The following is a 27,253-nucleotide window of genomic DNA, read 5'->3' on the forward strand; positions in this document are numbered from 1 at the left end:
ACACGCTTTGTGAACATTTTAAATATTTTTATAAATTGAGAGCAAACCCAACAATACCTTTGTTATTTTCAACAACTCTTAATCAATTTTAAATTTAAATTATCTTATCACCGCAAAAACTATCGATGTCAGAAAATCTCATCGAGCTATCGATACCGCCGCGGTCTTTCCACCAGCCCTAGTTCTTGACGCGTTCTGACACGGACGCGGTTTTTGACTCACAGTATTGAATTTGTGTGTGTTGTTTGTTAATTCGCCTCGTTCTGTGGCCAATTTTATTGGGGGCCAGCTGCGAAATCAGTTTTGTGCGGTGTGGGCCAAAAAGAGAAAAAGTGTCGCAAACAGCCGCATTAGCATAATTGCATGCCGCCTTTTGCTTAAGTGTGTGTGCGCTGGTTTGTTTGAAAGCATCAGCAGAAAAGGCGGCAAAAAAGAGTGGCACAAAGAGGAGGGAAGAAAACAAAAAAAAAAAAAAACTGCAACGGCAAACATAATAATTTTTGCAATGCATTCAACGTGAAGTTGCTCCAAAAACACCGACACTCGGCCAAAAAAAAACGCATACAACGAAGAAACGGCACTTCACGTTTCATGCTCTTTTGCATCAGGAATAAACTGCAATACAGGTTTGTTTCAATGTGCTTATTAATAATACCACATAAAAATAACCTTTATGAAAAGCACCTAAATGTCATTTCAATTTTTATTATTGGCCACGCCCCCTTTCGGTCCCGAAAATTATGCAAATTCATCCATCACTTTTGAACACACACAGGCGCAAAAAAGGCAGCTGCCTCTGCCGCTGCGCAGTCGACGTCGCTGCCCGCGAAGGCGGAAGTGATGGCTAAAAAATACCAGTTCGGAGGCTTAAGCTTTAGCTTTATCGTAACTTCGCCAGCTGTTCTCTTTTTTTGCTGTAGATATTGCCGATACATTTAACTTTGGTACACAAGCAATGGCTGAAAAACCTAATTAGCACACTGCATTTGCGTTGACAGTCGATACAAACAATTACCCGTTTTTGGATTGTATGACAGTTGGTATTTTTGAACCCAATCTGTTTTAAGAAATTTTGAAAACAGTGATTTACTGTCTTAAAATAGACACAGCTTTTAATTTCAATTTGTCGCAAATGTATAGTGTCTAGTGTAAAATACATTTTTGAACAAAAATTCCATAACTTTTTTTTCCAATGAAAAAATCAAATATTATTTGCACAGCTTTTCGTTCAAACTGAATAAACAAACGTCAGATTAGAAATAAAAAAAAAAATACTGTAAATAAAAAAGAACAATACTTTTTTCACTTTGATAAATTTGGAAGTAGATATACATAGTTGTTGGATTTTTATTTGAAATTATTAAAACAGTAGTATTACTGTTTAAATAAATCAAGAGTTTGAAAATAAGATTTTATTTATTTTAAAGGAAAAACTGGAATCTTGGCCAGTATATGTAAAGTTAACAAGGCAAGTCTGTTTTTATGGAAGATCTTATTAGGACCTTATATTTGTAATCTTCACCTCGCAGAACTTGTATGTTTTTTTCGGTCACACCTTTGCCATAGCTGTTAGCCGGTGAACACTGTATTTTATTTCCACTGGTTGCTATGCTCCCTCTTCTCCCCCTCCCCCTCCTTTTTGGCATCCTGCTGGCTCCTTTGCGCTCATTTGTTTGGTGGTTGCTCGCACACACATTTGTTGTTGTCTTTCGGTGGTGACTAATGCGGCAGCATGTTCCGTTATCTCATGCGTTCCCCCTCCCTGCGCCCACGCGCTTTCAAGCTTGTGTTGTAATAATCGCTTTTTGGGTACACGTGTGTGTGTGTGTGTGCGAGTGTGGCTCACGTTTCGTTTGGCGCCATGCGTTCCCCCCAATTTGCAGTTGTTGCAATTTGGTCTAGGCTGCGTTCCGATTCCATTTCGTTTCCCCTGGGCGCCCTTTTTTGCTGGTTGTTTTTGTTTTTACATGGGCTGCAATGTATGTATGTACATTTCAGTGCCGGCGTTTTACAGACATACTTGTGTGTGTGTGTGAGAGTGAGGCAGCTGCTCTCTCCTGGCCGAAAAAGGGGTTCGCTCTCTCCCCCTCTCTCTCTCTCCTGGGGCAACTCTATTCTTATTTTTATGTTTTTTTTTGAGATGGCAATTATTTTGGCTTTGTAGTGGTTACAACAAATGCATTTAATCGTCACGATCGTTGCAAAAAAAAAAAAGGAGAAGAAAAGGAGGAAAGAGAAGTGCGAAATGGTTCTGGGAATACGATACAAGAGGGAGTCTCGTTGGGCCCGTGTAAATAAACACAAACATACACCGATATAAGGCCCTGTATATAGGAAAAATAACTTCCCTAGCATTTACTCGCGAAACTGATTCGTAAACAATTTCCGCACGCGTGTGTAATATTGTACTCTAACTTACAATAAACTGAAAAGAGCCAACCCAGCAGAAAATTCACATAATAATAATACACAAACCAAAAAATATTTATGTATATGTATGAACATATGATCTATTTGATAGCACATCCTTTTGGATCTGTTAATGTTATTATAACCTAATGTTAATATAAAAATATGATGTATGGCATTTTATTAAAGTAGTGGATTATTGCCTCTTTTGGTTACCAAAGTTAAGTTTTCTACGCCTATGTTTTCTTTCTGTGTACGCACAAATACATAAATGGCAAAGGTGGATTGGGAAACGAAGTTGTGAGTTCTCCCTAGAGTGGAATATCTTTCACATTGTCCCATGAATATTGCACAAATCTACTAAGATACAAAATACCTGTCGGGATGCTGAAACCCAGAGCTACAGTGGTGTCGTATTAAGAGAAAACGTTCTAAAATAAGCAAGCATATGTATAAGATTTGTAAAGGAAATTGAAAATAAGATATTCAGAGGGTGTTTCCATAAAAACACATAGGTTTTTAGGCAATTATAATAACACTGTTAAAAAAAATTGGTAACTGAAATTATAAAACAATATTAAAAATGCTCGCTTTTCTTTTTGGAACTGCCCACTGTGCTAGAAATTTCCAAGGATGCTGCAGACATCGAAAGCCAAACGAAATGAAATAAAATAAAATACACAGACAGTTTGGGGGGGCCAAAGGAAATGGAAGGTGGAGCACGAGAAGGAGGGGGCAAAGGGGAGCCGGGTTCAACAGCAGACAAAAAAGGCAAAGTGGCAATGCCACAAGACGAAGAAGATGGAGAGCACAGAGCACTGAACGGAGAACAGAGAACAAGGAACAGACGGAAACACGGACACGACAACGTGATATTCCAACATCCTGTGCAGCGGGTCACGAAGGAGGTGGGGAGCGCCATAAAGCCGGAGAAGACGGCGAAGCAGGAGGCGGAGGAGAGCAAAAACCTGTCATCTGCTGCCGGCTGCATTCGATACGGGCCACGAATAGGGGGAGGAGGAGGTGGAGAGAAGAAGAGGAGACACAGACGCTAAAGGATGAAACTGCATTTTTAGAATTCCCAAAATCAACATAAAAAACCAAGTAAATGAACGATGATAGCCAGACAAAATACACAACAAATAATTTTTTAAAACTATAAAGATGAAATTCAGTTTAACAATTAAAATGGAAAATTATATTGACAATATTGTTGTAATTTAATTTAAATTTAAAATTTTTTTTTCAATTTTGGAAAGAGTTTTTTAAAAATGGTTAATATTAAAATGACTATTTGTTTCAGTGTCAGAAGAGCAAGTCAAAAGGAAGCTGAGGCTAGCGCCTCCCCCTCCCATTCCTCTCTTTCTGAATTTCTATGTATTCGTGATCGCAGCCCAGACGCAGCAGCAGCGACGCCGGCAGAGAGCCATAAAACAAACAAAACCTTCGCATGCATTCTTCTCTTGTTTCGCCTTTGTTTGGGTTTCCTTGTTTATCGCCTTCGATATGGTATCAGAATTTTGCAATGTTTAAAAAGGATACCAGGCCGTAGATATTTCAGCAGTAATTGCCAATCAGGGAAATCGGTATTATAAATCATATATTCTTTGCTATACAGCTGCCGTTGTAAAGAGTATATTATATCAACAGAGGTTTTTTTATATTCAAATATGCATCTTGAGATAACAGAACTAATCATATTTTATGGTTTTTAAATATTTAGTAAATATGATTAACCAGTCCTAAAAAATTTATTTATCAGGTAAATTATAATACAAACGAAGGAAAAATATAGCTTTTTATTTAGTTAGTATAGATACAATTTAGTAACTAAGGGCATCGGCTTCGGACCAGCGATTAGTTTATTAAAATAAACTTTATTTTTACCTGTTACGAATATTTAACATAAAATTGTTAGAGTCATTAAAGAAGCTAAAGCCCTGAAGAGTCTGGCTAAAATAAAAAATCCTTACTCCTTTGTTTTGAGCCTTGGTCCCAAGATATATGTTTAATTCCGGAATTCAAAGAGTTGCTTTTGATTTCCGGCCCGTAGTTTCAGGTGAATAGAAAGGGAAATGCCAAAGGGAAAAGGGAAAACCAGCAGCTTTCCTTGTGGTTCTCAATTGAAATGCACATTTTAGTCGTGTATTATCTGTACATTTTTTAGCAGTACGCTCGAAGGGATTTGCATAATACGCCGTAGAGCAGCCGTAAAATGTGTCCGATGCCGTCTGTTGCCATCGCACATCGCACATATTGCTGATGGGTGTTGATGTTGCTGCTGTTGCTTTCGGTGGTGGTTGCTGTTGGCCTCAAAGGACTCGCCTCACATCACATCCCCTGTGTGTCCTGTGTGTCCTGTGCCTAGTTTCATTTCATTTTCGTTTCACTTTTTTCCCTTTTGCTCTGTTGCTTTCCACTTTTATTGTTGAACTTTACAGCTGCCGCTTTCATTTTATATTTTACTTCATCGTTTCTTTTTTTTTTGTCCAACTTGCATTTTTCCCCTCTCGTTGTGGCTTTATTTTTGGCAGGGGTGGTTTTAACTTATATGGAACTTACAACAGCATTGTGTATGCGTCTGACTTTGATCCCTTTTCCGGGGGGTGGGACCGGTTCGGGCCCTCTGTCGTCTGGCCACCCCCTCGGCAACATTAGGGAAAGTGTCTTGCAAATAAATAAATAGTCATGTCAGCCATATTATTAATGCCCCGGATGGTTGAATGGATGGATGGATGGAAGGTAGGAAGGAAGGAAGGAAGGTAGGTAGCTTAAGGTCTGCCTTCACATGGGCGGCTGGGTGGTGGGTGACGAGGGGGTGGCCTAATCAACCCTCTTGGGCTGCCGGCGAAGAAAAGGGGAACGCATCTTACTCCGAAATACAGGAACACCAAATACAGTAGGCACTCTGATTTAAGAATTTTAGATTTGTCAATGGGGGTTATCCAAAATAGATATAGGTTCATTGATACGAGGTCTTAATGGTTAAAAATATTTGAAAAACAACCCCGTTTCAGTTAAATTGGATCATAATTAAGATTGCTAAAGTTAAAAACTGTTCTTTATAAGTATATCATAAAATATATGGTTATTTAAAGAACTTTGTTTTCACAAACCCAACGTATAACAATCTGGGTATTCCCTAAACTGTTAAATTGCTATTTGTTGAATTCTGATCAGCTGTTAATCAGCTGTTCCATACAAAGTCAACAGTCAGAAAAAATTTAGTTTAGTTGCTGAAAACCAGAGTTGCCGCTGTTCTCGACTCAAAGTTAGAGGTAACTCTGGTCACTTGTAAACATGGAGGAATTGCAATCGTAGAAAATATGCAAGTAAAGGATATCTGATAGGATGCTGCCTGTTAGCAGTTCTAATAGTTTAGTTTTCTGGCTTATTCTCGGCGCTTTCCTTAATTTTAAACATAATCTTTGGTAAACACAGCCTGGCAATTTGACAATCTGACAAACAGCAGACATCTTAAAATTTAAAATTCAACAGGGAACTTTTAGGGTCGTTCCCTTAATTGCTGAAATTTTCTGTTGAATTTTCAACAATTCAACAATTCAGGGAATACCCTGATTATTTTTTGGCCTAAGCTTTTCAAATGTACCAAAAACCAAATTGTGTACTTCTCCTAATTCCTAAAACAAAGATCTAAAGTTTCTATTATATGTTCAATCATTAATGGGTGTGGGTTTGAATTTTAGCCTTGATAGCTTTGTTTGAATTTCAAAATCAGATTATTTTAAAAGGTAATCGAGAATCACCTCTAGAAAGAAATCAGCGCCGAGAACAATTGGCGGGCGTTCACTGTACGGAATATATATTCATCTACGCATTGCTGTCTGTTCGCTTTGGGGTCAACAAACTTTTGGGCCAGCCCCCAGCATCAATTCTGCGTGCGTGTGTGTGTGTGTGTGTGTGCGTGCGGGAGCGTATTGGTGAGTGCGAAAAGTGAACGATTTTCCAGCAGAGTTCAACGCAGAACCCCCCTGTTGAAAACGGCGGACACTAGCACGTTCTACGCATTTTTGTGCATTGACCCCAGACAGACGGAAGACTCCCAAACCATGCCCCTCCCCCTGCCCCCAGGCCACCCTCACACAGACACATACAGGTTTTCCTCCCCTTCACACACACACATACACACGCACATCTGTTTGTTTGCATAGTACAATGGCAACCCTCGCTGATTTGATTTTCATATGCTGAACGGAATTTGAGGGTGGAATGGATTCGGATTCAACGCCCTCTGCTCGTTGGTGTACACCTTTATAGGAGTTTTATGAATTTTGGTATATTATATTTTACGATTTTATATATTGAAATATGCATGCTGCAAAGTATGTTTACAGTGAGAAAAAAAAGGTATTTTAAGCCAACCTTCTGTTTGACATGTGCGTATGATATTTAGTACATATTTATCTACTTAAACTTATACAAACATATTATACTATTATTAATATTAAAATATGGTTTTAAACAATGTTTTTATAAAGATAACAATATATCAGATTCTTAAAAGTGTTTTTTTTTGCCATTGTTCTACAATTTAACATAAGACCTAATTTTATTATATTTTAAATTAATTCCTTCAAGAATTTCCACCGTTTTTGCTATAGTTTTTACCTGTGTAGGCGCGGCATCTTCGATTACAAGTTTATGACAGCATAAAGTCAAGAAGCACCTCTAATTGCACCCTCTATGTAGAGGGTCTCCCCCAGGCTTTTGTTTTAGTGTTATTTTACCTTTGGGGGGTATGGCATATAAAACGGTTTTATTGCCTTCCCCGCCTCCGCAAAGTTATTTTGGGTGTGGTTCTTGTATACAGATTGATGGTTTTTAGTTGAATGATTTGAGAGGACGACCGGTTCTCCAGTTCCTGTAACCATTCTGTCTTTGTTTCCCGTTTTTCGTTCTGTCCGTGAAATTTGCCGAACAACATTATTAAAGGTCATTTACTTTTGTTAACCGTAAGGGGTAGTTTTCTCTCTAGTTTCAGGTTCGAATCATTCCCTTCTCCGTGTCCTGTTTCCTTGCGTCCTCATGAATATGCGAAAATATGCATGCAAATGGGAAATTGTCCCAAGAAAACTGTCTTGTAAATGAATCTTTATGGGTCTTGTAAAGAGGGTTGGAAATGGCTGGGCGAGGGGTATCAGGCAAGTCAGGGTTCGTGGGAATTTTGTCAAAACTTTTGTTTTGAAATGTCTTTGGAATGGGTTCAGACCTATGTTTCCGTTTTGCTTGAACAGGTTGGCCTTTGTTATTAAGTTAGATTCCATTATCATAATAGGTCTGCCCGGGATCTTTAGTTTTTAGAGGTGGGTAGGATGAGGGGCAGAAATCTTTTAGGAGAATTTTGTCTCCTTCAAGCTCCATTTGTGTGATTTTCTTGGAATACAAAGAGCAGCATGTGTTTCTTTATTTAATGTGATGTTTCTGGCTTTTTCGCTGTTCTTGCTGTTTTGTTCGAAAATGTAAAGTTTTCCACTAAGGGACTACAGTAAACTTCGGTTATAGATTACTGCAATACGGGGTACAAAGGGTACAAGGTAAAGTTAAGAGAATCTAAATGGAAAGATGAATTGTTAAAAGTAAAGTTTTTTTCACTTAAAGCTTTACCATTTTTAAAATTTTGGAAGGTTTTCTGTATCGTTAAAAAAATATTACATTTAAGCAATTAGCGTGTTTTTACTGTAGCCATATTTTGGATTCCCCCAGAGCTCTGTTTTCCTTTCTTTCTTCCCCTCAACTTAAATTCTTCACCGCCTCGAGTCTTCTTGCACTTGGTGTTGGAAGCTTCCCCTCCTTTCTTCTCGCATTGGGTTCTCCACCCCACAAAAAGTTCACACGCTGCTCGCTTTTGGAGTCTTCGGGATTGTCTTTGACTTTGTTTGGCTTTCGAGTATATTTGTATGTTCGCAGACCAGACGACAAGACAGCTGTTAAAGCAAATTAATCTACCTACAATAACAATAACAGCGAGCCAGAAGAAACAGAGCGGGCAAAAAGAACAGCACGAGAATTCACAGCCCGCCGACGACTCGATTCCATATTGAAACATTGTATGTAGAAATATTCAGAGTATAGTTCAGCTGAAACTGAAATTGCTGATAAAACAAAGCAAATGCTGTCTTTGTGAACAGCCAGTTGCACACATGTACAGTAAACGCTCTAATAAATGTTTTAAAATTTGTTGATACAATTATTGATGGAACTCACTTGATATCTATAAAAATTTGGGTTGTTTCCGGTTCAGAACCGGAACTTTGTGTAATTTTAGATCGGAATATTCAAATATTTCATAAACCTTATTTGATCTAAGATTAGCTGTATCTTGAGGTCATAAGATTAATACAATAGCAGAGTTCCTTAATGTGGAAGTTTTAAACTGATCTATTGTTTTTTAGTTACAAACCAAATAGACTTGCTGATAAGATGATTCATGTACCACTAGGTATATAGAAGTGCGATTCCGGATTTCGCCAACCAGGCGTTTCCGATAGACCTATGTATGTATGACCAGCCTATCAAATTCTTCTGTGGTTTTTATTGTTGCTTCTGCTTGTTGTTGTTTGGAAATAGAAATGATTTCACAATGTACTTTTTTTTATTTTTGGTGTCGCGCTTAGAGCTTCAGTTGACCGTTTCGTTCTGTTCAGCCAACCTCCCCGAACCACCTCCCGGTTTTTCCCCCCGCTAGCACACCACCCATTTAAATCCAGCGAAAAGAAAGAAATAAAACAACATACAAAAAAAAAAACTAAAAATAATAAAAATAAGGAATAACAACGAAAAACACAAAAACACGTTTTTTTTCCAGACTCGGTTTTGCTGATTTCTTATTAGATATTCTTGTGTTGCCTGGCCCGGTCTCCCCAGCCAGCACTCCGTCTCGCTCACTCTCTCGCGCCCCAAAGACACTTATTATTTATTCTTTCGCTGGCCCGCAACTCGTGGCTTTTGGTTTATGGTGATTCAGCTCAAAACGAGAAGTGAATGTGCCCCCGCCCCCCGGTCCCGCCTCCCAAAGCTCATTTAACGCTGGCAGAGCAGTAGGCGTCGACAGCGACGCCAGTTGACACTTCAAAAAATATTTTTTTTAAATATACACTTACTGAGGTTTTCCTATTCAGCGGTTCAGTAATGGGGTCGGTTTCGGAACACCTATTTATATAAGTTGCTTAAACATATTAAGGGAAAAAATGAAATTCGGGTTCGGTTTTGTGTCACTCTAACCAGATAAATTTTAAGAGGTATTCAAATCCTTAAACATTTTTTCACCATACCATCTAAATTTAATGAGGAGCAACTTTTAATCAAGCTGAAGACACTTTCAATTAAGTAAAACTCAAAAAAACATGCATTTATACCCAAAAATTAGTTTCGTATCGTCTTATTCAACGATTCAGTAATGGGGTCGGTTTTGGAACACCTACTTATATAAGTTGCTTAAACATATTAATGAAAAAAAAATGAAACTAGGTTTAGGTTTTGTGTCACTCTAACCATTTAAATTTTGAGAGGTTTTCAAATCTTCAAACATTTTTTCACCAGACTATCTAAATTTAATGAGGAGTAACTTTTAATCAAGATGAAGACACTTTCAAATAAGTAAAACTCAATGGAACATACATTTATACCCAATAATTAGTTTTGTATCGTCTTATTCAGCGGTTCAGTAATGGGGTTCGGTTTTGGAAAAAAATAGTAAGTATAAAGCTTGCTTATAAATCAGGGCTTGGAGTTATTATTTGAAAAATACCAGAACAAATTGGGAGTTGGGTTTGTACCACTCTGATCATATAGATAGATTCTTAGGAGGTATAGAACTCTTAGAATTTGTTTCATCACACAATCTAAATTTACTGAGGAGAAATATTTAAATCTTCCAAAAACAATATCTTCAAAATGTACAAATCGAAGGAAAATTATTTTTGGTCTTTAAAAATATATCAATGTTCAATATTTCAAAATGATTACCAACAGAACCACTTTTTAATCACAGTGTAATTTATTTTGCATTTGGCGTTTAAGTTCCTTGGTTGTAAAATGTCAGTGTTAAATAATATTATGTTTATTAAACCAGAAAAACGTAAGCAAATTTACCGTTGTCGGCGGTGAGTAAGCGATAGATGCAGTTGATGGAGAAGGGGGGGAGCAGCAAAGAGAGAGAGAGAGAGAAAGAAAGCCTGAACTTAAAGGAAACTGCATTCGAGTGAGTGAGAGAGCGAGATGACTGACTGATTGATGGCCAAAACAACAATAAAAAACAGCAACAAGCGGAGATTGAGAGAGCGAGCTTGAAGTGTTGTTGCTGCCGTCAGTGGGTTCTACCTCTTCTGCTTCTTCTTTCTTAATGAAGGTCAATGTTCGTACGCCAACGCCGCTGTCGACGTTCTTCACCGATTCCGATTCTTCAGTTGATGTCGACGTTCTTCTCTGATTCTTCAGCTGCTTTATTGTCGATGTTTCTTGATTATTGGCCATTGTCTTTGTTGTTTTTGTTCAGCTTTTGGCTTACACTTTAAAAAGAAGTAAAATAAATTTGAGAATGTTACAACAGTTTAAAAATCAAGTTCTACCTTTGTTTTTTCATTTTAATGTTTCTTGTTAAATTAAAATGCAAAAGGCTAGCATAATTGCTTGAAGAAAAGCTAAGAAAATTATTTTTTTTAATATTTTTTCACCTTATCAAAGTAAAACACTTAATACAATGATATTATCTGTTTTATTTGTGTAAATAATTAACACGGAAGAGCTTATCGTCGTTATCGACCGCTGTTCTACACTGTTTGTGTGGCGGCAGAGATCGAGCAGAGCAATTCCCTATGCCCGCTTTATAAGAAGTTGCCGACCGCTAAAGTAAATGGATAAGTATAACTAAAGTCAACCGAAAAGGTTTGCCGCGCTTAATTCTAAAATTGTTTTTCTTAAAAAAACGCGATTTTTCTATCATAATTAAACCTTTTACATTTTTTTTTAAACTTTTGTTTAATAGTTTACTTTCATTATTAAACCAAATTTTTATTTAAAAATGTTAGCAAGTAAAGCATAGTCTTCATTTCATTAAATTTTTTCTATTACTTGTTTATGTTTCTTTTTGAGTTGATGACTTTTCTCCATCTCCCCTTTTTCTTGACCAATTCGAGTTCATTTAAGTACAAACAACTCCAAATGAAATACAACCCATAAAGTTGGTTAATGATACTTGATGTTTTGTGCAGGCGTGGCTCTCAGCTGGAGTTCCGTTCATTTAATTCTTCATACAGCATTAGACCATCCATATAATTATGGAATAATTTAATTGTTTCAATTTTGAGCCTGATGACTGCACTGGGGCACCCCTCTAAAACTAATGTTTTCCGGGCCTGGCCCCATCGGTAATCTGGCGGGACCTTTGACCGACCTAACCCTAACCCTCTGATTGTCCTGAGTACATAACTCTCCCCAGAGAACGCGGGTCTCCGTCAAAAAGTTCTTTGGGGAAATTAGTGGGGAATAACCCACTCGAATCGGCAAAGGAAACGTTCAAATGCCCCTGAGAGAAAGGGAGGTCGCTTTTGCCAAGTTCAGTTCAAAGAACTTCCTACATCTGATTAAAGAAATAATCAAGGGGCGTGCAAAATATGGTGAGTGGATTACGGAGGAAGGGGTAAGGCGAAATTAAAAAGCAAAGAAAACTTCTGAACCGACCCTAAAGTGCCATTTCCGTTGGAACAGCAAAAAAATTATACACAGACGGACTTAAAAAATTAGAGCTTAAACAAGTTAAGTTTGTGGCATATTAATTTTAAATAAATTATTTTAAATCTTTCAACTTAAGTCATGAAAAATAATACAAATTTACTTAACATATGGCTAAGAATTCTAAAAATATAATATTCTGAAACAAATAATAATATTAATTATAACGATACTCTGGGGTTTTATAGATTAAATTCCTTAACCCTGATTAAATCATGTTATGGAACCTTCATTTTTCTCCCTAGCGAGCTTTGACTGTACGAAGTATAATAATTTGCCGCAGCTAATTTCGCAATTTGGATGTTGTGAGAAGGAGTCGTTGGTCTAAAAGCATGCGGTTCGTTGGCTTTAAGAGTGTATCACAAGCAATTATGAACGTTGACCTTCTGCCAAAAAAAAGTTTCCACTACCCGAAAAAGGTGAAAGAACACACACTCGGCCGGAGACCCCAAAAATGAAGGTAACAAAGACATTAGCAGTGACAGCGAAATGTGGAGAAAACCTAACGACAGCTGGGGGGACGGAGAATAACCCCAGAACCAAGAGCCAAGAACCCGTGAGTTAAGAACCAAGAATACCAAGATGAAAATGCGCCAGGCCAGAAAAACAAAAAGTTCTCAAAAGCAAACAGGCAAAGGAGAGGCAGATAATAATAAAGAAGGCGCGCGCTGTCGAGTGCAAAACAAAGCGAATTTTTGGCCAACAGCGCAGACACAAAAGACTCTTCGCCGGAGTCACGGGGTCTAAAGCACATACATATACTATATACCACAATACCATATTATATACATAGATGTGGGTACTATAACCTGGTCGCTGACTTTGGCTCTTTTTGAAAGTTGAAATGCTTGCCTAGGTAGAGCCAATAAACGAGTTTGAAACAAAAGAACAGAAACAGACGCTTAGCTAACCTATCTACCACCCCCCGTTCCCCAGTCTCCCCCTCCCTGACCTCTCCACCCCCTTTTTGTTTTTTTTGCGCGTGTGAAGATCGCGAACTGTGGAACGGAATGGTAACTGGAACAGACGCTGCGGCATTGAACCGAGTCGTGTAGAAAACCAGAAAGGAAGGCTATTAAGCTCCGGGCACCAATTATCCTCCTCCGCCATCTCCTCTTCACAGGTTATGATGATATTGCTGATCTGAAATGGATCCATCATAACTTGCAACTTGAAACACGTTTAAATCAATTAAATAATTCATTGGGAAAACTATTTTTTAGGAGTCCTAACCAATGTTCAGGATAGTCTTCCTTATGTTAAACGTTAAATTAATCTTTTCAAAGAAAAGAAAACAAAACCAACCAACACTTAACTTTAACTTTTTGAGTTTAGACTTTACTATTGACTATTAAAATAAGCCAGTATTAAAATGTAGTTATTAAATTTCCGTTTCGGTTTCTTAAACTATCGAAGCGTTACAAAATTACTTGGAACTGCTTTAATTTGTTTAAAAGATTGTTTCCAAAACACTAATAATCTTGTCTTTTTAAGACTTCTCCTATACCCGCTTTAATTTCATTGTCTTTTAAATTTTGGTCGTTAAACCGTTTTAAATTCTAAGGTCAAGAAAATCAAAGATCTACCTATAAACTTTTGCTGTTTCAAGCTTCCGTGGGAAGACACCCTTTACAAAGTCAAATTTAAGCTTAGCGTTGAATTCAGGTGGCAAAGTTGACTTTTATGCCTCATTCCACTAGGCAGGAAACCAGCCACCCACCACCCCATTTTCATTAAACCACTTGAGCTGAGAAATTGCCCAAAAAGTGACAGTTAAAGCCGGTCATAATTAACAGCGTTCATCAATTAGATGAGAACCGCCCACACACAAAGAAAATCCCACCTTTAACAACAGACCTCAGTGACAAAGCTTTTAAATGTGGTCTCTCATCCACCCACCTCCCATCAACTCCCAACCACCGTACCCCGCAGGGAAGCTTCTTTTTTGTGTACAGTGCATAATTAACGTAAAGTGTTTCGCAGGGCAAACCAAATAAAAAAAGTGGGGGAGTAGGTACAAGAGATCCAAAGGACATGTTGGAAATAATGCGTGTACTTAAGGGCTTTTATACCCTAGCAAATGTCTTCATTATCTTGCCAACAAGTTGGAAGTCGGTATAACCAACACACGTAGTATTTTATAACAACTTTATATCTTTATAACATGAGTTTTCGTAAGCTCCAAGCAAATTAAGATTTTTATTGCCTATAGTTAAGACAAAATATGATTCTTGTAGTAAAACATGATTGATTTTTATCTACTTTTAGAAAAACCTGTTAGACTTGACCTAAGATCGTAATCTCACGGCTGACATTGGAATGATTATGAGGTAAGTTTTGGAAAACTTGACATCAGAACATCATTAAGTTGTTCTATTCTGTTTAAGGGTATTCAAGTTTTCGTTATAGTCTATGTTTTTTTGGGGTTCTTTTATGCATCCGCATAGACAATAAATCTATCTTGAGACCGCTTTGGCAAATCCCTCTCTCTTTTTCGCCGCCGTGTGTCCTTCGTACTAGAAACCCAATACCTGCCAGCATGTGAAGTGAAGCTCAATGGAGTGAGATATGATGGGGACGCCGGAAAAGGGGACGGACGTTGGCTTATTCATCATATCTCACGTACGCGTCGGATGTCTGGAGTAGCTCCTCTTCTTCTCATTGATATGCCATGCGGGTCCCCTTTAGAGCGAGACAGAGGGAAAGAGTGAATGAGATGGCAGAAGATATAGGACCCCACATACCGAAGGCGAAACATGTGCTAATGCTGTTGTTATTTATCTTTTTATACCCGGCAATCGTAAACTTAAAGGGTATATTGTATTCGGAGAAAAATACGTAACGGGATTATTATGAATGGGATTACGAACCTATAATATATGCACAAAAGTCTGTAGAACCAAGAGTTTTAAAGGTATTTACGCTCTGAAGGCAAAACTTTTTCCTTAATTTATATTATTTGGAAAAATATTACGAACTGAAGGAAGGATATCTTGTTAGTCGAGTCACTTGATAATATAGTTCTAGCTTGTTGTTTCAACTTCCGCCCGAAGTTTGTGGTATACGTGATACATTTCACCACAGGACATTTATCAAGAGATTTGGTTGATGGAATCACAGATTTATTTCTCATTTTTTTATATTTGTATTAAAGCCAAATTACTTGTTGCTGTGCAAGAGCAACAAGTTTGTGCGTTTTTTGTGGGTTTATTTTTGGTTTTTGTTTTTTTTTTTGCCTATTCATGGTCCGCAGGTCGCTGGTTAGTTGGTTTATTGACATCGCCGTTCTGCCTGCGTCGACGTTAGCGTTAGCCACACACTTTTTTCAAGTTCGTGAATTTTTTAGCCGTTCGTTGACTCTTGCCGCTGTTGTTTTTCTATGTCTGTTAACGTTTTATTTATTATGTCCAAACTAATGTCATTTAAAGGCTGTGTCTCTGTGTTAGAGACCCCATCTCTTTTTTTCGGTTTCAGTTTCGCCATTCGCCATTCTAGTTAAAAAGTCTCTCGCCCCTTCGCAACAATATTTTCGCAACATTTTGACCAACCCGTGAACTTTCCGAGAATCACAAAATAAAGAAAAGGAAAAAAAATACGAATTGGAGAACAGTATGAAAAAAGCTCAGACTTAAGTTCGGATTTCAACAAGCTGATTGAAATTTCCTGAGGGGGCGTCTTCTTCGCTTATTAGTTTAATGCGAATTATGAGGTCAGTGCACATTCGCAGCGGGAAGACACCGAAAAATGAAGAAAGACAACAGAAGAGAGTTCAATAAAGTGCCCTCATTAGCTTTAATGTAATGGGATATGGTGGGCGTTGAAAACCGAGAACCATCGGCCTCGAACCTTTTAATAGTGTCTCAAAAAAACGGATCCCCCAACCGTATGCGGGCCAAGTGGCTAAAGTTACGTACTCCACAAAATTTAAATTGAAAAAACCGCCTTTCATCGAATTCCTATTCTTAGTATTCTGTTGTCCACTTAATTTGTTGAAAAATATTTAAAAAAAGACTATAAAAAATCTTATAAATGTTGTCTTTTCAGATTCTTCTGTCTTTGCTAGAGAATCATGTTATATGAATTCCATAATAACTATATATCATATGTATATAGATCACTTAGAAGATTTGTAAATATTTTTAACTCATATATCTTGACTGATTTAAGGTCGATTTAAGAAATAATTGTATCTCAAATTGTGGTTAACAATTTATAAATAATGTCTTTAGCCCAAAACATTGTCTCTATCTAGGTTATAAAATCGACAATCAAGAGAGCTTATGAAGGAAATTAGTTCCATTTTTTTTAATCCCCGTTTTTGTTTTTCTTGATTATACCATGCATAAAACGCTCGTGTTCCGGAACAAAAAGGTGTAACTAACTGCTTATAATACCAATGCGCCGATCCATTAGTGACATAAGAACTGACAAATGAGTGTCCATAGATGGGAAGAGAACATGCAACACTTTCTGAATTTTCACCACTTCCTGCTTGTAAGAGAGGCTCGATCGAATGACTGAATGCATTGTTCATATAGAGAGCTCTTAAAACACGGCTTCACCTGGCATTCGAAAGAGCGAAAGGGATGGAGAGTGAACGAGGGAAAGAGAGGGAGCGACAGCTGCATCGCCTGCTGCTGCTAATTTCCGGTTTCAAGTGTCACATTTTGTTCCAGCCCAACGTCTTTTCCAAAAATTATTGAAAGAGCCATAACAAATATGTGATCGTTGTATTTTATATGGTTTATGGGTTGGGTTTTTCCCCCTCCGATCAAGGGAAACATCTGGCGGCGGTAGTTGAGTGTGACAGCTGCTAAAGGGATCGCTCGATCGCCATCCCCCTCCCTCATTTCTTTTTTTTTTTTTGTTCCTCTCACTCTCACCCATGGAAATTATTAGCCTGGCTGGGTTATTGAAACGATCTCGATTGAATTGTCTGTCAATATGGCAATAAAACATTTGAGGCTGAGGTCGGTGGGCTAATGAACGTTGCCGTGTCGGGGTCTAACATAATCCCCCCTCCAACGGTAGAAAAATACAGCATTTGGCATTTCTTCAACTCATTCTACGTATTTCACATGTCAACACATTTTCATTATAATCATAATATTGTAATGAATTTATTTGTTTTTTAAGAAAACATCTTTAAAGCATTTATGGTTTCTGTACTTTTTTTCGATTTACAGTCTTCAATGACGTTTTTTTTTTTTCCTATAAAGAATCTTATCACAGTTTCTTATCAATATAATTGTAAGTTTTATATTAATCGTATTAATTCAATATTTGCAGGCTCTCTGATTTTAATGTACATTTTTTCAATAATAAAGATTTTTTCTTTTATTTATTTTATTATTTATTTGTTAGCAAATATGACTCAATGACTTGAAAACCTTTATGTTTGTTTGGTTGTGTCAAGGTTTATTTAAGATGTTAAACGCATATTTTTCCAATTGTCATTAAGTTATGTAAACCTAAATATTTCAGTTGGCATACAAATTTTACTACAAGTCCAACGTTTTTATGTCTTACATGTGCTTGTTTGTTAAGAACAACTTAAAAATGGCTCTTTAATGCGGGTAATATTCTGTATTTTTATGGTCGGTTCGTTAGCAAATGCTTCTTGTGGCAGATGTATTACAGTTTTGCGAGGTACGACTGTATTTCTGGCCGTAGCGAAAATATTTCAACGCTTGGCGTAATTGTTTTTTCTTTGCCATTGGCGGCTGGCTCTTTTTTTTTTTTTTGTATTTGCTGGATTTTTTGCGGCCGTATCTTTTTTTTGCTACTTTAAGCACGTCGTTCGTCAGAGGAGTAAAGTCGAAGGTTCATGAACCGCCGGCAAGGACAAAAGTTGCGGCTCTGGTGGTGGGACAGAGAGGGCTATACAAATATATGGACATATCGATCACATACTGATGCCCGTACCATATCCCACTATTCCACTTGTTTCCCTGCAGCGGCGGCATTATCTTCCCATCCCAGAAAGCCACTTGAACCCATCAATTCGTGGAATTCAGGCGGGATAAACAAGAATGAATGCAAAAAAAGAGGGAAGGTTATATTCGGGTATGGAAGCTCTAAAATACCCTAGAGGATCCAAGGTCCCATTTAGGGATCAAAAGAATATTGATAAATAAAAACTCAGAGTATAGTTTTAGTATGGTCAAGTATGTGCTATTGCCTTTCTATTAATCCATTCAATTTATGTATGTATTTAAAAAAAGATCGGATTAGATATTTCTAAGAAAAATACATACATTGAAACAAATAATTATTGTTACTATAGTAACTAACCATCTGCCCATGATAATTAGAAATCCCTTTGGGAACAGGGCGAATTAAAAATTCTGATGATATAAACAATGATTGTAAATCCGTGGGTCGGTGCGTTAGTCACGCAGCTTCACGTGCGATACGATACCATCGCAATTGGCGCACAAGAAATCACTGACCTTGACTTTAAACAAAGTTTAAGGCCCTTTGTAGCCGCCAGTATATAGGTGTATTTCGATGTGTTTGTATTCATGTATACATACTCGAACAAGCAGCATAATTATAGAGCCGAGCGGCGTTTCTAGACTGGTTTATTCTCCAAAGTCCCCGGACGTAGAGCTCTGTGGCAGCGAAGTCGACGTCTGCGGTTGCCATTCCACGTTATTCTTTTCTTTTGATCAGAAAACGTTGGCAACGCACATGACGCAAGCGCGCAGACTTTTACCTTGCCTTTCACCCTCCCCTCCCCTCCTTTTTTAATCCCCCCTTCTATCTTTCACATATTTCTATTGCATCAGCGGTATAAGAAAAGTCACCAGTTGTAAACTAGCCAAGTTGGTAATGACCATAAAGAGCTAAACTTGCTTATACACAGGTTTTGACGTCCATTTACTACGGACCCAGCATTTCTGGTCTTGATCGTTGGTTCTTCCTTTCTCTGGAGCAGGAGAATGAAGTAGTTCGGTTCGGTTGGGTTTAAAATGTAGTTAGTTTGATGGGTGTTTACTGTAAAGTGGGGTGTTATTATTTGGACACCGAAATTAGTATGTTTTATTCGAGTTTGAGCTTAATGATCTCTTTAGATTCCTATTTTATAGATTTAAAGATTCAACTTATTTATAGAACCTTAAGATACTTTTTAATGTTGTTTTTATTAGAGGCATATTTAAATCAAAATTAAGTATAAATCATACCCGTTCTGAAATTCATTGGAAAACATACAACTAATTTGAATTTTCAAAGAATTAACATTTTTGGAAACGCTCCATAACACACCACACCGAAAGACCTGTAATTATTTCCAGTTCTGGTTCCTTTCATAAGTATTATGACACTTTTTCGCGAAATCTGAGTTCATGCAAATTTAAAACCGTATAATCGTTTATTGCGAAACAAGCCCAAAAATAAATGTTTATGATAATCTTTTGACTCACTGGAATGGTTCTATGCATGGGGTTTTACCAAAAATCGAGAGATACTACCAATTGCCCCACGACCAGTGTTATTTTCTGCATTCTCCGCTGCTTCCGCTCTTCGCAGCCCTTTTTTCGAGCTCCTCTGCTTCTTCTTCTTCGCCGTCATCGTCCTCTCCCTTGCCACTCTCTTTGGAAGTGCAGCTCACTCCCACTCACATGTACATATGTACATACAGAGCCCGGAATACTTGGAGTGCACTGCTCCCTCGCGCAATTTATGTTCTGTTCAAGTACATACAAACATACAATGCAATACATATGTACGTGTGCCAGTGTAGGAGGTTGTCAGAGGTCAGTCTCATCGCAGTATGTATGTTTGTGCGTAGCCGTTCCAATTGCCACTCCATTCCCTTTGGCGTTCTGCAGAAACTAGATTTGCCGCTCTCTTACCCTCTCTCTCTGCCAGTCGCTGGCTGGTTCTTTGTCTCTCTCCCGCTGGCGATAACTGGTTGAGTGAGTTTTTTTTTTGTTGTTGTCCGCTTTTGTCGGCTTGGCTCGTTTCGTTCCGTTGCCGTTCGTTCCGTCGTTCCGCTTCTTGTAAAAATTCTTCTTTGCCACGCTGGTCCATTCTCAGTCGGTTTCGCTCTCCTCCAGCTCTCTCGTTCCGCCAAGAAACAAGCCCGATTTACTTTCTGATATTCTGGTCTTTTTGAAATTCAGTTCTTAAAAAAACTTCGCCGGATAAACAACGTTGGCGCTCGCTCGCGTTCATTTCCCGTCGCGTCCAGAGAGAATATACTACTGCTACTGCTGCGAGAGTGTGTGCGTGTGAACTGTGCGAAAAAAAGCAATAAAAAGTATTAATACTAGTGGAATAATAAGTAAATCTAAGTGCAACCGAAACATACACATACCTAGCCTATGTACGTATGCAACGCAATGAATATGAAAAAAATATTTGCATTTCTCAAAACAGCAGGAAAATAACGAACAAATTGTTTAGTTCTGCTGCACACTCTTCTTCTTCCACCGATGCCGTAGAGTTCATCAACTTGTTTAGAATCGCGTACGTGAGTGCTGCTCGACTGTATGTATGCGTTAATGATGATTGTGTGTTAGTGTTGCCTTTTCCTGCTGCGCTTCTTGTTCGGAGCTGTCTATCTCTTTCTGGCGGCGCATCACTTGCATTGCTGCTGTTTGTTGCAATGCAACAAAACATTTTTTTCTTGCCTATTCCCCCACCTCCGGCTCTTCGCTTCCTTTGGCGTCTGTTTATGTGTATCTGTGTTTGTTCTTTTCAACGGCCGCGCGCATTGTTGTTGTTTGCATTAACTTTTTACGTTTCTACGCTTTTTGTTATTATTATCTCATTTCTTATTTCGTTTTGCGCCACTGTATGCTTTCTACACTCCCGGCCAGACGATTGAGTCCAGATGAGAAAGGTATGGAAAGAACACTAAATAAAAACAGTCGATTTCCGTAAAATCATTTACTAAAAAAACAAGTTTATTCTTTATCAGTGTTTATTGTATAACATTTTTATCAAATGAAAACGGTCCATATCAGGAGTCTTACAAATTTTTAAATCATACCACTTTTATCTAACCATGTATATCTCCTTTGTTTCGCCATTTCTCTTGGCCAATACCCACTGTAATTGCCAAGCAAACAATATCCCATAATGATGAAACGGTTTAACAACCTTTTAAGCCCAGAGGGTGCGCACTTCCTTCAACTCAATGCGCGACGACCTTCCCCCGTCCAAAAAGTCCGAGAGTCGAGCCTATTTATCGCGACCCAACTGTTTAAACAATTCCCCAACATTCAACTCTTGGCGACTTTGTTCATGGGTTTTTGTTGTTTCATTTTGTTGTTGATGTTGATGTCGATATCGTTATTGTTTTTGTTGTTGCAGCCGCCGCTGCGATGCGGAAGAATAAAACACGAGTTTGTTTTCTTGTTTCTGTGTGTATTTTAAACAGAAATTATTACGGCAATGTTCTTAAAATTTAATCACTGTAGACTGACAGACTGATCGACGTGCAAACCACGCTTGGGGCTTCTCATTAATATACAAACTGCCGGTCTGTGTGGAGTGATGCCTGTTTTATTTACGCCGAAAGCAAAAATACAAGACTACAAAAATGATATGAATAAAAAAAAAATGGAAAAACGTGTTTAAAATTTGTTCCTATCTCTGCGTCCAGTATTTGGTGTACAAACATAAATACGTTCAGAACGGAAAGCCAAAACATATAACATATATATAATTCCATGTGTCTTGTTTCACGCTCGATTTGGTGACGCCAGCGGACCTAAAATCTACGCTTACTGATTAAAAAAGCTGTTGCCGCTGGGCTTTATTTTGTGTCGAACTGATTGCAGTGGGCACTCGGAAGCGGGAATTAGAAAAAAAGCCAGATATTATATTTCAAAATCCACAAATTGTGCCCCTAGTAACAAAAAACGTATATTACTAATGTTGACCAACGGATTGATTAAAGTATAAACAACATCTAAATGTGTGTTTCAGCTCGATATCGTTTCCACAACTCAAAATTTAAAAATAAGTACAACTGTACCTACTGGGGATTGAAACATTGAAATTGTTTATGGCTATTCGTCGGGTTAAAGAACCTACAGAATTTCAAAACAGACAACAACAGACCATCGATAAATCATTATCATTCAACCAGTGAACACTGTAAGCTGTCTGCTGTTTCGAAGATTTTCTGATTTACAATTCAGATACGATCCTTTCATCAGCAGCGATTTGGGCCATCTCCAATCGATTCGCCATCGCCACCCAATGTCTTATGTAAAATGCATTTCCTGTACTGTTTTGTTACTTTCTGAGATTTTCTAGAACTCGGTCGGGGTCGTTCCCTCGTTTGTTCCCGCCAGTCTTTGCTAGGTCTTCTTTGGCTGTACCAATTTTGTGTTTTCCCCTGCTTTGCGTTGTGTTTTCTGAGTTTCCATTATCAGAGAGCGTCGGCTTCGCCACCACCACGTAATAGATAACGCAGGGAACCCGAAATTGGTACATCTCTAATTGAAAATGTTAAAGCAGATAGTAAATATTTATCGAAAGTTAACACGCAAACGAGGCGAACTGAGAACACGTTCCACTTGATTGGATGATGTGGTGTTGCAGCTCTAAAAGATAGCATGTGCATCTACGGCTGAAATTCCTTTATAATAGGAAATTATAGTAAGTTATAAAAATATTAATTTCGTATTAACTCAAATGGGGCTTCTATTTACACGTTTAGATTCTTGTCTGTCTTTTCTTTTGTGAGATAGTGCGCACTTTGGGATTTCTATTTAAAGATTATTTATGTTTTTGTTTTGTTTTGTGATAGTCAAAACTAAGGAACTAAGGCGCTTCTGTAACTTATGGTTGTATTGTACATAGGTTCTAGATTTTAAAGTAATCAGATCGAAAAAGGCCATGTAGGGGTAATTTTTGGGGTTATCCCAAATTTGTCATTGGAATGTTCAACTTCTGAATGGAATGGAATATTCCCGGCCGACACTGTACCTGTGCAAGGTTGTCTCGATATTTCCTACCACCACTGTGCAGGACACACAGACACTTGGCCTCTCGCTCGCTCTCGCAGGAGAGCAGTGAAATAAGCAGCAGCTAACGAACCACAGACACTACAAAGCGCAGTAAGAAAGAAAAATGTTGTGCAGAATAGGAAAAAAGGAGAAAAAATGAGGAGACAACAGAAAATAAAGAACAAGAACTGCAACGACGCCGTTGACCTGCGGGGCCTTTGAAGCGAGTGGGAAAGAGAGGGAGATGGTCGTGGGAGAACGACCCGCGAAGAAGAGCGAATGAAGGAAGAAGGTGAACGAGGGAGAGGAGGAAGAGCGTCTGGGATTGGGATTGGGATCTCGGGACCCTCTGCTAAATTGGATGCTGCCGTTCTTCTTTCTTCCTCTTTCTCTCGTCGGCAACAATAAAACTCCCTTGTGCAGATTTTTTTCTTGTTCTTCCCTTTTTTTTGTCCATTGTCTCCTTCAATAAAATGCGTCAAGTCAATTTCATTGAGCAGCAGCTGCTGCTTTGGGGGTCGCTTCGCTGCTGACGCATAGCTGGCGTCGTCTGAAAAAAAAGGAGAAAAAATTAACAAAAAACTACAAAAAATGCGGGAGGAGCAAACGTCGCAGAATTCGCCGAATTTCACTGGGGGATTACAGTGAAGATCGGTTAAACAGACCAATGTCTACGAGAAAACCATTCATACATATATTCTTGTCACGCTACCCTAAAATATTTTGGGATGGTTAAGAGAGATATGCCAATAATTTTGGTGCTGAGCTAAAAATTATAAGTTCTATAGATATTAAACTCATGGATTTTTAACTTACTATTTGCAAAAGGATATTAAAGATACTTCCAAAAACTTCAAAGATTCTTTAAATATTTAGGTCCTTTCTTAGTTTATAAGATTGCTGTCAAGAAATAAGAACCCGATCCAAAAAATGTATAAATTTAACAACTTGATAACAATTTCCTGAACTTAATATAATAGATATGTATCTTTTGAATAATTGGTTTTACTTGGTAAATGACTATGCTGTATTACGTTGTAATCATTTAATCGATATTAAATGTTTACGGTTGAATAGCTGTGAGATAATGAAAATAATGAGATGAATGTGCAGATCGTTTCTCTGTAGAATTCACGCAGTTGCTCTGCGCCAATATCCACTGTATCTGAAATTTGCATCGAGCCAAGACAGCGGTCGTGATGTTGGCGGTGCCTTTGCGATGAAATTGAGGATGCGAATGGGCTGGTTGCTATGGGATGGCAAGAGGATTGGAATTGGGATCGGGACGGATATTTTATCTGCCAACTGACAGCATTTTTTGTTGTTGTCTCGGTTAGAAGAAGTCGTGTATCTGTTTGTGTGTGTGTGTGTGTGTGTGTGTGTGTGTGGCAAGCAGGTAAAGGTAGTTTTCTTTGTTCTGTTTTATGGCTTGCTCTTTGTGCTGGGCGTCTCTTTTATTTTTCGCTGCAGTTTGAGTGTCTGTATCCTCTGCATATAGTTGCGGTCAAAATAATAGCTCTAAGCTTTTTATTGATGCTTTAATCACTAATCACTAAAAGACGACATGAACGTAACTGGTTTTAATTTTATAGTTTTTGTTTTAATAGAATTTTAATTTTAATAACATGAATGGCTTTATAGCACTTGGGTATTGAACGGAAAATCGTAAAATGGAGAAGGCGTCAATAAACTAATTTATACACAGTAGCATGCTTATAAGAGGCTTAAATGCAAATACATAATTATTAAGCAAACAAAACGGGTTTCTCTTTCATAATTATTTAATTTGAAAGATGCATATGCATACAGCTAATCGAATTATCAATAAATCATTAACAATATTTATCTGGAATAAGTTTTTTGGTGTTTAGATTTAGGCAGTGCCCAATTTTATTTACCACCACTGTCTGTGGGTGTATGTGTTATGGTAATTGCCTTTGTTTTTGTTGCTGCTATTGCTGCTTTTGGTACCATTGAACTCTCTGCTGCAGTTGCAACCCCAAAAGCATTCATTCCGCAGGGGAATGCATGGAAGTTGAACACAGCCTTGTTTATTTTGCTGCACAACCAGAACGTATTCCCTCCTGCTTCCTCTTCCTCTCTTTATGCATTTTTGCGGAATTACAGTGGGTACTAATTTGAATAACACTTTTATAATTGAAATGTTTTTGTATGTTTTGTTAAATATTTCTACAATTTATATTTGATATTAGTGTTTATATCGCTACAATACCAATCTCCTTATCAAAATTATAATTTTTAAAGGAAATGGCCGTTTGTAACGCTAGTACTAAAATGTATGTATTTAGCGATAAGAAAAAATATTTCATTTAAATCAAATAAATCACCAGACTCAAGTACAGTAAAATCAAAAGATTTGTATTAATAAATTCCGTTTGAACAGTATAATATGAAGCGTCTAAAACTGGTTTTGAGTTTCAGTTAGGGAGGCTCGACTGTCTTTAATTTATAGGTATCCCCCTGTGTTTTTTTTGCTCCCACACACCATCTAGATTTGGCTTGAACTTGGTGCTGTCCGCTCTTGTTCTTGATCATTATATTTTCCATAATCATCGTCATCAGCAGCACATCGCAATGCCTTGTTTTGTTTTCTTTCCACTTCTCCTGAGCCATGAAATTTATAATCTTGTACAAATTGTTTTGCATTAGTAATGCCTGTGCGCAGTTTGTTCCACTTCTCACATGGGGTAACCACGTCCACGTCGATTCTTTTGCTCCGCTTTGCTTTGCTCCCTTTCTTGTTCTTGTTCTTTCTTCCGCCCTCCCTCGACTCTTCTTTTTTTTGTGCTTAATTATGGAAGAAGGGGGATTTGGGATAGAGGGGGGGGCTCGGGCACGCCCTCAGTGCACTGCACTCGCATTTCTGATTATTAGCCCGCTCTATTTTTAAACACTTTTACAAGCGGTCTGGAATTTGTTCGTACACCCCTCTTTATACCCTCCCAAATAATCCTAAGTAAAACATATGGCACAGACATTGAGCTCCACACCCTCTTCTCGAAAAGCGGAGACGATACAATTCTTCTGACGGGCCTGTGGCCCCAAATGATATTAATCTTGTCATGATATAGAATCCAACTGTCAGTTTGATTTGTTCCGAACCACTTTAATAACCTTCCGCCTGCTTTCCGTCAACTATCTCCGAAATTTGCTAATCTAATCGATAGACAACTTGATTATTATCAATTCCTCTTCAGTCCCCCTGCCTAGCAAGGCTTAATTGTGGGTTTTAATGCTCTAACTGAGGGTACTGCACTTTTAACATATTTTCTATCAAGTATCATTTAAAGATATGGGAGGTTATTTACTTAAGACAAGTTATCTGTATAGATTGTTTTAATTTGGGTTTAGAAGTGGTTCTCTCTCGTAGTCAAGTGGTTAATTGGAAATTCGTTAGAAACCAATTTAAAGATAATATTATCAAATGTTTATAGAGATTATTACGGAACTAAAAAATAGTATTGTCTTAAAAATGCTATGTACTACTTAGTTAAATACCTATATATTTGATTTTATATTGAAAAATAATCGAAATACATGGATTGGAAGGGTATTACTAATTTCCAGATACAACAAATCAGGTTTTCCCTTTGAAAGGTGACGTTTTGGTGCTATTCTTGTATTTATTAACTAATTTGTTGAAATCGACGGTGATAAATTTATGAGTCAGGTTTTTTTTTTCTACGTGCATGTGTTTGTGTGCGTGCCAGGTGTGAACGGAAAGTGCTAAAGTGAGTGAGTGATCGATTCCTTTTGAAGATCTCCGCTTCTTTTTTGTTGCCCTCTCTCATTCTTCTCGTTTCGCAACAGTTGGTAATGTTGCAAAAAAAAAAAAAAAATGCCGCTATTTTACACGTGTAAATCTGTATTTTGCATGTGTGGTGGTGTGTATGTGTGCGGATTTATGTGCCTGTCGTCTGGCTATTTTCCTCTCAGTTCTTCCGCTTGCCGCCCCCTGCTGTCTTTTGTCTCTTTCCCGCCGCCTTATCTGCCGGTGTACAGAAATTTTCGCTATGCAGTTATGTTGATGAGATGCGAATGCGATGATGATGATGATGCTGCTGCTGCTGCAACGTCATTTCAAGCATAGTTGTCTCTTCTCT

General features: G+C 38.0%; 1 protein-coding gene across 5 annotated transcripts in view; it reads left to right on the top strand.

Annotated features, from left to right (window-relative positions):
• The first annotated feature begins 176 nt into the window (after nt 1-176).
• brat (brain tumor) overlaps nt 177-27,253 on the top strand; it is a 42,078-nt gene continuing 15,001 nt past the window's right edge. Inside the window, exons 1-2 of one of the 5 annotated variants that reach the window (XM_017085109.4) lie at nt 177-626; nt 14,428-14,489. The gene's annotated coding sequence lies outside the window, so the exon portion shown is untranslated. Of the gene's footprint in view, nt 627-14,427; nt 14,490-20,289; nt 20,492-20,519; nt 20,635-27,253 lie in introns of those variants that run through there. The other 4 variants (XM_070996521.1, XM_017085139.4, XM_017085099.4 and 1 more) reach the window with 4 other exon arrangements.

This window comes from Drosophila suzukii, chromosome 2L (assembly GCF_043229965.1).
Source record: "Drosophila suzukii chromosome 2L, CBGP_Dsuzu_IsoJpt1.0, whole genome shotgun sequence".
In the NCBI taxonomy this organism is placed as follows: Eukaryota; Metazoa; Arthropoda; class Insecta; order Diptera; family Drosophilidae; genus Drosophila; species Drosophila suzukii.